The sequence below is a fragment of the Abramis brama genome (assembly GCF_963993115.1).
Source record: "Abramis brama genome assembly, chromosome: 15".
Classification (NCBI taxonomy): domain Eukaryota; kingdom Metazoa; phylum Chordata; class Actinopteri; order Cypriniformes; family Leuciscidae; genus Abramis; species Abramis brama.
Genome location: NC_139977.1, coordinates 38,335,327 through 38,347,826, shown reverse-complemented (window position 1 = coordinate 38,347,826; position 12,500 = coordinate 38,335,327). Strand labels below are relative to the sequence as shown.

Below are 12,500 nucleotides of genomic sequence, written 5' to 3'. Positions count from 1 at the left end.
ATGCCTTGATCATCCCAGGTGCGAATTCAAGGCAGATGAGAGAAACCGAGCGCAGACCCCCCTGATGATTTATGTAAGAGACAACTGATGTGTTGTCTGACCGGACAAGCACATGATGGTCCCTCTCGGACAGATTCAGCCATAGGTGCCTCTTAGTGGCCCTCGGGCTGCCATAGACCGCCCTATTGCTCTGCTGGTCTCCTTGGTGGCCCTGAGAGGTAAATCTGTGGCCCGACGCAATTCTCGAACTTCGTTGGGCCCCACCCCCTCGCTCTTACCCAGATCCCCCATGCAGGATATGCTGTATAGGCTTTGCCCACTGAGCTTGATGTAGTTTTAAGTGGCTTAGTGGGCAGCAGCACCGGGGCCTTCAGGGACGACGTGGAACCAGGGGACAGATAGCTGGCTTTTTATTCCAAAAAACAGAAAGCCTCTTCAGAATTGTAAAAAATCCAAATGCACACACACACACACACACACACTCACACACACACTCACACACACACACATACACACACACACACACACGCACGCACGCACTCTCACACACACACACACACACACACACACACACACTCACACAATCACACACACACACACACACACACACACAAACACACACACTCACACGCACACGCACACACACACACACACACACACACACACACACACACACACACAGACACTCACACACTCACACACACACACAAACACTCACACACACACACAGACTCACGCACGTGCACACACACACACACACACACACACACACACACACACACACACATATTAAGTAAATATTGTTTGATCCACTGCTAGTCATATTTTAACCATGTTTATTCTATTTAACTGAATTCATTTAATTGTGTTTACAATTAACTGATTTATGCTGATTCTAAACACTTTGATTAAATGCATTGTCATTTAAATATAATCAAATAAATACAAAGAGTTAATAATAAACTATCTTTTTTTATGCAAAAACCTTACCTTTAACATTTCTGTATGACTGACAAATATACATCATATTAAGTTAATCAGTTTGATTAAAACATGGTCACTCCGTCTCAGTTGTGTGTGTGCGTTCAGTTGATGTGTGTGTGCGTTCAGTAGATGTGTGTGCGTTCAGTAGATGTGTGTATGTGCGTTCAGTAGATGTGTGTGTGCGTTCAGTAGATGTGTGTGTGCGTTCAGTAGATGTGTGTGTGCGTTCAGTAGATGTGTGTGTGTGCGTTCAGTAGATGTGTGTGTGTGCGTTCAGTAGATGTGTGTGTGCGTTCAGTAGATGTGTGTGTGTGCGTTCAGTAGATGTGTGTGTGTGCGTTCAGTAAATGTGTGTGTGCGTTCAGTAGATGTGTGTGTGCACTGATGAGGTGATGTAGACTTTATTGTCTCTAAACCTGTGAAAGGTATTTAATGAGGAACTGAGTCCTGAGGGGAAATACTACGGTAAGTCATCATCACCTCAAGGCTGCTGTCTATTACACCTGCCTTGTGTCCTAATATTTACCTGAAACATGATGCGGTGAAGTCGAGCAGGTAATGAAGATTAAGAGCTCACCTGAGACTGAACAGAAACAGCTTTTATTCTCTTTCATCAGGAGGAGTTTATTATGATCTCTCACTCAAGGGTTTAGTGGACACTGGATACTGACTGCCAAATTATTATTATTTTTTAAATAATATTTTAATATTATTAATAATATATTAATAATATTAATTTATATATATATATATATATATTATTTATATGTAAATCCGTTTGAGTTAAATGACCATTTTTGATTGATTCTACAAACTACTGACAACATTTCTTCCAAATTTTAAATAAAACTTCTGTCATTTAGAGCATTTATTTTAAAAAAATGACAACTGGTCATAATAGCGAAAAAAGATATCATGTTTGTAATACTAATGTTTAAAAGTCCTTCTTTAGTCAGTAATTGTATCCCTTAAAACTCATCTTTAATCATCAAAATGACACATTTAAACGTTTTTTTTCCTTGAAAAAAATTTCTTCATGTCTTAAAATATCTCGACTGTAACTCGACACCCTTGCCTCATTTAGTATGCGCGGTTCTATGAATATGCAAATGAGCCCCGCCTCCACTCACTCACTCAGCTCAGAGATCCACTGGTTGACGATCACACGTTGATCTGATTGGTTACAAGGTAGTTTGTGACGTCAGAACCACCAGCGATTTCAAAGCGTGTTTTTGAGACTGTCTTTGGTTCACTGCAGTTTTAAGGAGGAAATACTCAGCAATGGAGTCGACTTATGAATTTACACATGGTTTGTCTTAAAGCGTATTAAAAACACCACATAGACATATAAACAACATTAAAAGCAGGATTTTCTTTAACTTAGGAAGAGTTCAGAAATTTGGAAGAAATGTTGTCAGTAGTTTGTAGAATCAATCAAAAATGTTAATTTAACTCAAACGGATTTTCACATAAATAATAAATCCAGAGAAACTGCAAATCTTTCATTAGTCTCTTAATTTACTTCCAGTTTCCATTTTTGTCAAATGACCTCATCACAATGCCATGAATGAAATACAGTAATTTTGCATTTTAATCCAATTTTGTGTAAAATTATTAAGTCGATTATGAAGACATAATTTGATGAATCAATGAATCATCCACAAAAAGAGACTTGAACAAATCAAGACAGTCGATGTGGATCTAGTGTTGAGTTTAACTGCACTTTTTACCTTTAAGTTTGAGTTTACTCACATATTATTCATGCATTTCACCTTGATGTATTTCACATTTATGCACATTTCGTCGGTTCATGCATTACTTGGGAATCAAACCCATAATCATGCGACTCATGATGTTTAATGACATTCAGATTACAACTGAAAAAGCAGCAGTTTCCGTGTCAATGATTTATGATTCTGTCATGCTTTATTGGTGTTCGGTGTCAGTCAGGCTCATTGAGTTATGATTTATGAATTAGTGGTTAAGAGCAGCTAAAAATCTAATTAACCATCATGTCAAGTGGCCACAGACAGAAACCCAGAGAAGGAATGGGAGAAAGCAAGCGTCCCGTCTTACATAAATACTGCTGGAGAGGAGACTGACTTCCCAGCATGCACTCTGAATGAGAATGACGCTCCAGACACTTGCATTGTGTCACTCACATGAGATCCACCAATAGAGGTTATGCACTGACGTCACTTTCCCACCGGAACACGGACTGAGTGGCAAAAGAACCTGCAATATGACTGGATTTAATAGGGGAAACTGCGAAAACGCGAGTAAAACGAACGATTATCCTTTTAAACTAAAGGTTGGACTCGATATGGTGTTCCTTACAACCTACCAAAGATCCAGGGATCAGGGATATCGACATGCAGCAGGAATCGTGTTTCCTGACATTTATATGAGCCTCAACGTTGGGGAAATACATAAAGCAAATTTGCCTGTGAACGCTTTATATGAATACTATATAGGTCTAAATCCATGTGATCTCATATTAATGTTATATATATCATCATATCGTCCAGTCCTAAAACTTGTGTAGTTTCTTGTCAGTGTTTATTTAAAAACATCCAATTATGCAGAATATACGATGGTAAATATTCAATTGATGAGTTGTCGATACAATATATAACAATACAATATATAGGGTGTGATTTTACCCCTAAATTCAGCATATTGACACACAATGAGAACTGCAAATCCACCTTTCTCTGCCTGGATCCAGTTGTTTCTGTGAATCGCAGTGATTAATTTGCTTTTCTGTTCTGTAGCTTTCAGCAGTCTGTAAAAATATACCTCAGATGTCTTGTCAAATCTATTTATATAGTCAATCTCAAAGCTCTTTCCAGTTTTAGATGCGTTTTGTGCGTTTTTCGCGGCAAAAACAACAACAAATGCTGCCACTCAGTGTTTTTGCCACTCAGTGTTTTTGCCACTCAATGGGCGTGGCCGCAGTCACTCCGGCCGACGGTGACGTCACGCATACCATCCAATCAATTCCCCACGGACAAAATTAAGCTCCGCCCATTATTTTTTATTCTTGTTCGAGAAACGTTTCACTCATAGGCTATGGCATAATAGGGAATACATAATCTCAGAAAAACGTTCAGAATATGTGTCAAAACATATGATATCGTATTATTATCAGAATGAGTGGAGCATACAAGTTTAAATGAAGTCTAAATAAAAACAATCACAAAATGATTCACAAAATGCTATTTATTTTGAAATCAGCCACATCACATGACTGTGGTGCATATTTATATATATTTATATATATATATGTATACTGTGCTGGATAATGATCTTCATGCACGTGAAACCTTTTATTGACCATGTTCCTCTGAAAAGAGATTCACAAAATGCTATTTATTTTGAAATCAGACACATCACGTGACTGTGGTGCATATCTATATATATTTATATACATCTATACTGTGCTGGATAATGATCTTCATGCACGTGAAACCTTTTTTGACCATGTTCCTCTGAAAAGAGAACATATGAAACGGAAGATTGAGATATTATGACGCGACCGCCGTTTATAGCGCGCGCGCCATAATGAATGTCTGTAATGACGCGTTCTCATCATATGGCTCATCATAATGTGTCATAAGCGCCGTGAGGGGCTCCATGTTTGAGCTCCATTACTGCTGGAGTCATGAGAGGCTCTGTGGACCTTCCTCCTGTCTCACTGTCTCATCGCAAACTCTTGTGCACCCTCTGGTGCTTGCTAGACTCCAAAACTTCTTTGTGTTGCATGCTTAGCAGATTGTCTTCCTTGTCTCTGAGGCTGCTCATTATTCAGAGACAGCAAGAGCTCAGGTCATCTGCAGCTGGCGTACTGAAGAAGAAGAAGAAGAAGAAGAAGAAGGAGGAGGAGGAGGAGAAGAAGAAGAAGGAGGAGAGAAGAAGATGGCGAACATTCTCCTGCTCTAAACCGGGAACAACTTCAGAACAGAAGATCCAGGATCCAGGCGTGAGTATTCGGTTTCTCGACCCGTATAACGACGCGTTTGAGCTCGGGATCCGTGGAGAGGAGCGATCTGGAAACGCGCTTGCTTCTCAACAGAACAGAGCCGAGCGAATCCTTCAGAACGGGCACCTTGGTGCATGTAAAGTGACGCGTCTCCTCCAGAGCTTCTGATCGCACGCGTGTTTTTCGGGCGTTTGAGGGACGCGTTGCGCGTCTGACGGGAGCGTTGGAAGCCATTGCGCGGATTTGGAGCTCCGCGTCCATTAGTCAAGCAGAGCGAGAGAGAGAGAGAGAGAGAGAGAGAGAGACAGACTGACGGACGCGACGCGAGCGAGCGAACGCGCGCGCACTACGCTCTCGTGACGTGACGGTGTAGTTACAATGTAACGCTTGTGTAGTTGATGTTGTTATTGTGTGTGTTTTTCGCGCCGGGCTCCAGGTGTTTGTCCCCGCAGGTGTAGAATGACACCAGAAAATGGAGTCTCGCTGGAGTCTCGCTGGAGAACAAAGGTTGACTTTCTCCTGGCCACTGCATGGACCTGGACGCGGCGCGAGCGAGGCGTTTGGTGACACATTTCACGCTTCTTTGCACTTTTTTCCTCTGTATCAACGCGCGATATTTTTAATACCACTCACGCTGCGGTTTGTTATTGTGCCGTTTTTAGAGTGAAATGCGGTTTAGTTGAAGGTTTCATGATGACTTTAGCATGTTTCTGATGAATTCTACGGTGGCCTACAGACGCTCCTACAGAGTTCCTGCTCTCTTTACTGTCATTTTAGTGCATTTTCAGTCATGCATATCAATGCATCATGTTGATGAGCCATGGTCTTAGAACTTATGAATCCATTAATACTGAACTTTCTGGTGAAACAGTTCCCTTAATGCACCTGTGTGTCGTTTTGGACCAAATGTGAAGCTTCTGCTTGGAAGTGAAAGTGAGTGTTTGTGCACTTGTCTGGTTTAATAGTTTAATAATCTGACATGCATGTATGATTGTGACACGTTGAACATGATTGCACACCATCAGAGCATTTCGGTGGAAGATGTCTGTGCCTGTGTGTGTTTGTGTGTGTGTCCTTCTGCAATCGCTCTGGCCACTGTGAAATCCCGCTGACAAAGACAGCACGCTCACACACACACACACACACACACACACACACACACTCAATGCGACAGACGCAGGCCAGAGGAACTCAAAATGGTGGCACGTCTCCCATGTCAGGGCAAACAGGTTCTCTCACATGAAGGTTACTGGCTGTTTTTCAGACACTGCTTCTGTCTGATGTTTCTAAGCAGGTTCTTTGTGGTTTTATGTAGACGTATGCACATTATTTGTCACGTTTTACTGATTTCACTCAAATGTTTTATGGATTTGCAACCAATGCACATGTGATCTTGTTCATCCAGCTGGTCATTTCTCTCAGGCTGTAGATTTCAGGGGAATTTTCCCTGTAGTTTCACTGTAATGACTGTGATCTGGTCGAGTGTCTGACCTGGAAAAGCTAAAAGCCGTCTTATGCAACTGTTGACACACAGCGATGGCTCACGGTTCAAGCTCACCGCTGACCCACTTTTCATGAAGATCCAGTCTAAAGCCTGTTCAGCTCGCAGGAGAAACGCTTGGATCGTAGTTCGCTCCTAAACTTGTGCTTTGTTTTCAGGAGTATCAAGCTTTATTTCCACAATGCAAAGTCTCAAAGCAGCTTCACGAGACACATAAATCATGCAAACGTCATCAAATATGAAGTGAAGTCCACTTGAGAAAACAGAACATTTACAGTGTCTCGTGTTGTAGTATTTTTAGGAGATGATTGTAGACGTCAGATCCGTTTATGACTCTCGGTGAGGCTTATTGCACGCTCTTTATTGTCTCTTTGTCATGTTGAACACAGAAAACGAATGAATAGACACAAAGGCATCTCATCTATTTTTAATGATACACCAACGAGGATGAAGTTAACAGTGTAAACACGAGCTCCGTTCCAAACCCCATTGAGCTGTTTCACTATTTTACCCAGTGTTAGTATTTGTATGATTGTCATAGCGTTGATGTAAAACTCTACTGGAGTGATATTTGTGTGGCACACGACGAGTTCACTGGGTTTTGTGTTAATGACCTGTTGACTTGATTTCATGTGTAAAGCGACTGTGTTTTGCACTGGGAACCGCAGCTCAGTGTTATTTTCCAGGTGTCGACTACAACATGTTCATCAGTGGATGATTGAATGCTTTATTGCTTTACTAAAACACTTAGACAATGCTAGTTTGTAATAGCTGATATTTGAGATGTTTCCCTAATGTTTCAGCATTAGCAGAGACTCTACGGCTGTTTCTTTCAGGATTTTAGTTCCTGTATTTTTTCCAATGGGAAAAAGTTCTACATGCACATCATGGCCAGTGTTTTCATCCAAACAACGTACAAATGGAAAGCTATAAGATCAAATCTAGAGAATGTAAACTATGCTATACATTTATAATATAAACACGACGTTCTAAACCAAAGCAGGAGTTGAAATAAACTAAAGTGTTTTTTTTAACCGTACACTAGTGAGAGCTTGACATAACAGTAACAGTTTGTTTCAATAGTCCACTTCAAACAATCTACTAACTATAAGTAACTTTACTTTACTTACCGAACCCCAACAGTCTACTAATACTCTAATGAGAGTTAGTTGACATGTAGTTGTAAAGTTACTTGTAGTCAGTATTTGTCTAAAGTGGACCATTGATATAAAGCGTAACTGGTTTTTCTAATCACATGTACATTGTACACTCAGTTTGATCATGAGCCTGACGTTATTTGCACTAATTAGTTATTGTGTAGTTGAAGACGAAACTGAACAGCAACAAACTTCTGGAGACCTAAACATCAATTCATGCAAATGATGTCGACGAGGAGTTTAAAAAGATAGTTTTATCTAAAATCACATGCAAACTGGACGAAGATGTCATTCTAGTGCACTAGTGCAGGATACTTAGTGTTCGTGTCGAAAACCAAGTGTACTTTGAGCTTATGCACATATAGTGGAGTCTGAAATATCGTAATTATGAGTTTCAGGCACATGAATGACCAAATAATGCCATATTTACAAGTGGGAATCTCTGAACACGGAAAAATACGAGTTGCCATGTCTGCAATAAGCTTGAGTTGTATTAGTTTTTGTTGTGATTACGTTTCACTGGTGTCTAAAATTCTGGTATTGTATTTTTTGATTTTAGGGCTGCATGATTTAGGGGGAAAAAAATCATATTTTTTAAATCACATATTAATGTGACTATAAATATAATAATAATTGTTGTTTTTATTATGATGAATATTATTACTAAATAAAAATATTAAACCCTAATAAAAAGAGTATTTAAGAAAAATAATGTAATAATAATTTTATATTTCATTAAAACTGTAAAATTACAATACTAATATCTTGAATGGGTCCTATTATGCTTTTCCACTTTTTCCACTTTAGTAAGTGTGTAGTGTTGCTGTTTGAGCATGATAAAGATCTGCAAGATTACAAAGATCAAAGTCATTAGTATTGATGTAGTGTTTACTGGAGCTTTTGTACGGCTGTTCACCAATGCTTAGGGAAATTATCCATGGTTTTGCAATCGATTACTGTTTGTATAACCATAGTTTTCAGACAAATATTAAATGGTGGATAACATTGTATCTAAAATGTATAAGAAAATGACAAAAATAAAAAACATCCGGTGAAATCTGTGCTTAAAGTCCGTTCTGCACTATCCTCTTGTTCGTTAACATTGTCAGGGTCTGAATCAGGTCTGAAATGGTTTGAAATGGACGCCATTGTTAATATTTAGATCTGAGTAGAGCTCGCGGTTATGAAGGTTCGTGACATTTCCAGAAAACATGCTAAAGCGCAGCCAATCACAACACAGGGGGTCAGCTGACCAATCACAGCACAGTTCGAATCTCGGAAGGAGGGGCTTCATCAAAAACGACGCGTTCAACCAGACAGGAGAGAGGAGCTGTAATGAAATATAATGTGTTTTTTGAACAATCAAGCATATTCTAATACACCCCAAAATAAAAGCAAGACTTCGTAAAAGGGCTTAATAGGACCCCTTTAATTTCTTCATTTCCAAACGTTAAACCATCAAGCGTTTATTTTGACGGAAACCGCAGGGAGCCTTAAAGCTGTTCTTTTGTCAACAGATGAACAGATTTCAGTTCATTTTTACTGATTTTAATGGATCGGTTGATGAGTGTGAGATAAAGACGACGTTCTGTTGCTCCGGATCTCCCGGAGGATTTACAGTCTGGATTCAGTGAATGTTGGAGTAATGTGGTGATTTAATCTGAATAATGCTGTTATTAATAAGTCAGGAGATGTGGAGAAGCGTCACCTTAATTACTCTCATTGTTTAGGAGTTACAATGTTTCTTATGTCTCAGATGTTTCTCCTAAAATTCCATTTTGGAATCTGTGCCTTTGGATTGCATTGACATTGACTTTGAAGACTCGCATGAGGTCTCTGAGCTCTCGCTGGTGATCTGGGAGAAGCGCCTGCGTTTCAGATTGTTTTTTAAGAGGCAGCTGAAGGGCTTCCATTTTGATGGTCGAGTGATTTGAGCTACAAAATGGACCTTTCAGCAGAAACTCACAGAAGCGCTGAAGTTTGGAGTCGATCCTCCGGCAGCCGGACAGAGAAAGAAACGAGACACACAAAAGCCAATTGAAATGGTCCAGTGGACGCTTTCTTGACATGATGCATTGGCTTATCTGAGTTATATAACGTTCTGGTGGACATTAGAAACAGACCCTCGAGGTAAGACTCTGTGTTTATTTACGTAACATGGTTTTCTTCATAATTAGTTGTGCTTTGGGTGTTTTTATTGAGATTACAGTAGTCTGATGGTTCGAAGATCTGTGTGTTATTATTAGTTTAAGTGGATTCTCTTCTCAGATGATCGAAGAAATGTGTGTTCAGAAGCGTTCTGGTGCGAGTGTGTGTGTGTGTGTGTGTGTGTTTGAGATCCTCCAGACCGGTTTCGTGTTCCTCTGAAGGATCCTGATGAAGGATGTGGCCGTCGAGGTTCTGCTGGACCACAGATCACATCTCAATATCTCTCTACCTCTCTCTACCTCTCTCTCTCTCTCTCTCTCTCTCTCTCTCGTGCGCATGTGCGGAGTGTCTGTGGGGAGCGTGTGAGCGGAAGAGTGTGTGGCGTTCTTGAGTGAGTTTCAAACTTTTCCTTCTTTTCTGGGTTTATTCCTTTTGAATATTGCTTTGGATTAGAGGACAGAGAGTCGGAGCGCTGACTTCTGTCAGCATAGCTGATAGAGATGGGCTCAAACTCCGATGGCTTTTCTTGTTTGTCTGCTCGGCATGCGTGCAAGTGTATGCCGGCAGACGCATCAGTGTCCATTGAGAACGTTTTGGTTGCAATTGGCAGAGAAATAGGTGCACAAAACATCATGTCTGCTTCTAGAATGAATAAAGCAATGGTTGTTTTTTTGAAAGAAGTTGAAATGGTCAATCATTTAGTAGAGTGTGGTTTGACTGTTCATGATGTTTTTATTCCTGTATTACCCTTGTCTAACCTCTCGAAAAAAGTAATGTTGTCAAACGTACCCCCGTTTATCTCTGATAAAGCGCTTGAGGGTATTTTAGCGCGTTATGGGAAATTGGTTGGGACGATTAGGATGATTCCTCTGGGTTTGAAAACCCCAGAGTTGAAACATATCATGTCATTCAGACGTCAGGCTGTCATGATACTGAGTGCTGAATTTGCAACGCTTGAAGTGTCGGTTAAACTAACGGTGCTTGGAAAAGATTATACGATCTTTATCAGCACTGAGTCCATGAAATGTTTTGTTTGTGGAAAATTTGGTCACATTAAAACAGCCTGTCCTCTGGTTAAAGAGGCTCAAACGGCAAGAAATGGAGTTGAATCTGATTCAGGGCAGATTTTGAATGATGAGAGTAACGTTAGCGATCTGGCTGCAGTAACTGGTGAAAGCGCAGCGCCCGGTCCGAGCGCTGAGAGGTCCGCGCTTACTGATATTGGAGAGCAGTTGCATCAAGGTTGTAGTGTTGTTATCACTGAGACTGTTGATTCTGGACAGAGTGAAACCAACGACAGTGGGCAGGCTGTTGTTGAGTTAGAGAAATCTAGTGATCAAGATCGGCCTAAAGAGAGTGATGGCTTGAATGAAACGCAGGCATTAAGTAGTAATGTGTGTGATATTGATGCTTCAAAATCGCAAGCAATGGATAGTGATTCAGACAGTGATTGTTCAGAGTCGATTGCTGATGAATTGTCTGAAGCTAACTCTCAGGGAAGTACTGTTGGGAGATTTGCAAAGTCTCGATATTATACGGTGGAACAACTCAATGATTTTTTAGACGCCACAAAAAATCAGAGAAAGCCAGAAGTTGAAATGTTCTTTGTTGATTTAAGGCTTTTTGTTGAGTCCTCGCTGATGGCTATGAAGAAAGCCACTTTAGAGGAACTGGATCAGCCTAGGCGCTACCGCCTTAAAAAGTTTGTGAGTGCTGTCAGAAAAAGACTTAAAAACCCTTAAAGAGTTATGATGAACAGAAAATATTGGATTAGGTATCTTTTCTCTTTTTTAATCCTGATGGCATCCTTTAACATTGGATCTTTAAATATAAATGGCTGTAGGGATGTACAAAAGAGAACTACTTTATTTAAGTATTTATACCTTAAAAAAGTAGATGTAACTATGTTACAGGAGACACATACCGATGCTTGTAATGAAGTCGACTGGACAAACGAATGGTCAGGGAGCATTGGCCTTAGTCATGGCACAAATCTGAGTGCTGGTGTTGCGTTTTTATTTTCAAAACGTGTAGAAAATGATCCAGACTTTTTAGAAATAATACCTGGACGCCTATTGCGTGCGGATATAACAATAGACAATACTAGTTTTTCATTTTTTAATATTTATGCTCCTAATATAGGAAGTGAACGAAGTGTTTTTTTTGGAAAATTTTCTGAAGAATTGTTGAAATGTCCTCAGGATAACATTGTTATAATAGGTGGTGATTTCAATTGTACTGTAGATCACAAATTAGATAGAAATCATGAGGAACCTCATCCTAGTTCAGCGGGTGTTTTTAAATCTTTAATTAATAGACACAATCTGTTCGATTTGTGGAGAGAGGCTTACCCTCATGTTAAACAGTACACCTGGTTGAAAATGAATTCAAATAAGGTCTCTGCTGCAAGACTGGATCGGTTTTATGTTGAAAAGGGTAACAAAGGAAGATTTTATGGCAGTTGTATCTCACCAACATCTATGTCAGATCACCATTTTATTTCAATGTCTATGTCTGTTCTGTCGTCTAAACTCTATCAGACGCACTGGCACTTTAATAGCAGATTACTGCACGATCACATCTTTGTGCACTCTTTTGATCTCTTGTGGAAATCTTGGAGGGAAGAGAGATTTAGCTATACATCTTTAAATCAGTGGTGGGACTTGGGAAAGGTGCAGATTAAAAACTTTTGCCAACAATACACTGCACATAATACAGAAAATTTGAA

General features: G+C 40.0%; 1 protein-coding gene across 7 annotated transcripts in view; it reads left to right on the top strand.

Annotated features, from left to right (window-relative positions):
- Positions 1 to 4,198: 4,198 nt before the first annotated feature.
- The window catches only part of znf462 (zinc finger protein 462), a gene marked incomplete at its 3' end in the record, with an annotated part of 52,349 nt that continues 44,047 nt past the window's right edge, over positions 4,199 to 12,500 (top strand). For 3 of the 7 annotated variants that reach the window (XM_084136623.1, XM_084136618.1, XM_084136621.1), the window contains exon 1: positions 4,239 to 4,966. Of the gene's footprint in view, positions 5,530 to 5,581; positions 9,755 to 12,500 lie in introns of those variants that run through there. The other 4 variants (XM_084136619.1, XM_084136624.1, XM_084136622.1 and 1 more) reach the window with 4 other exon arrangements.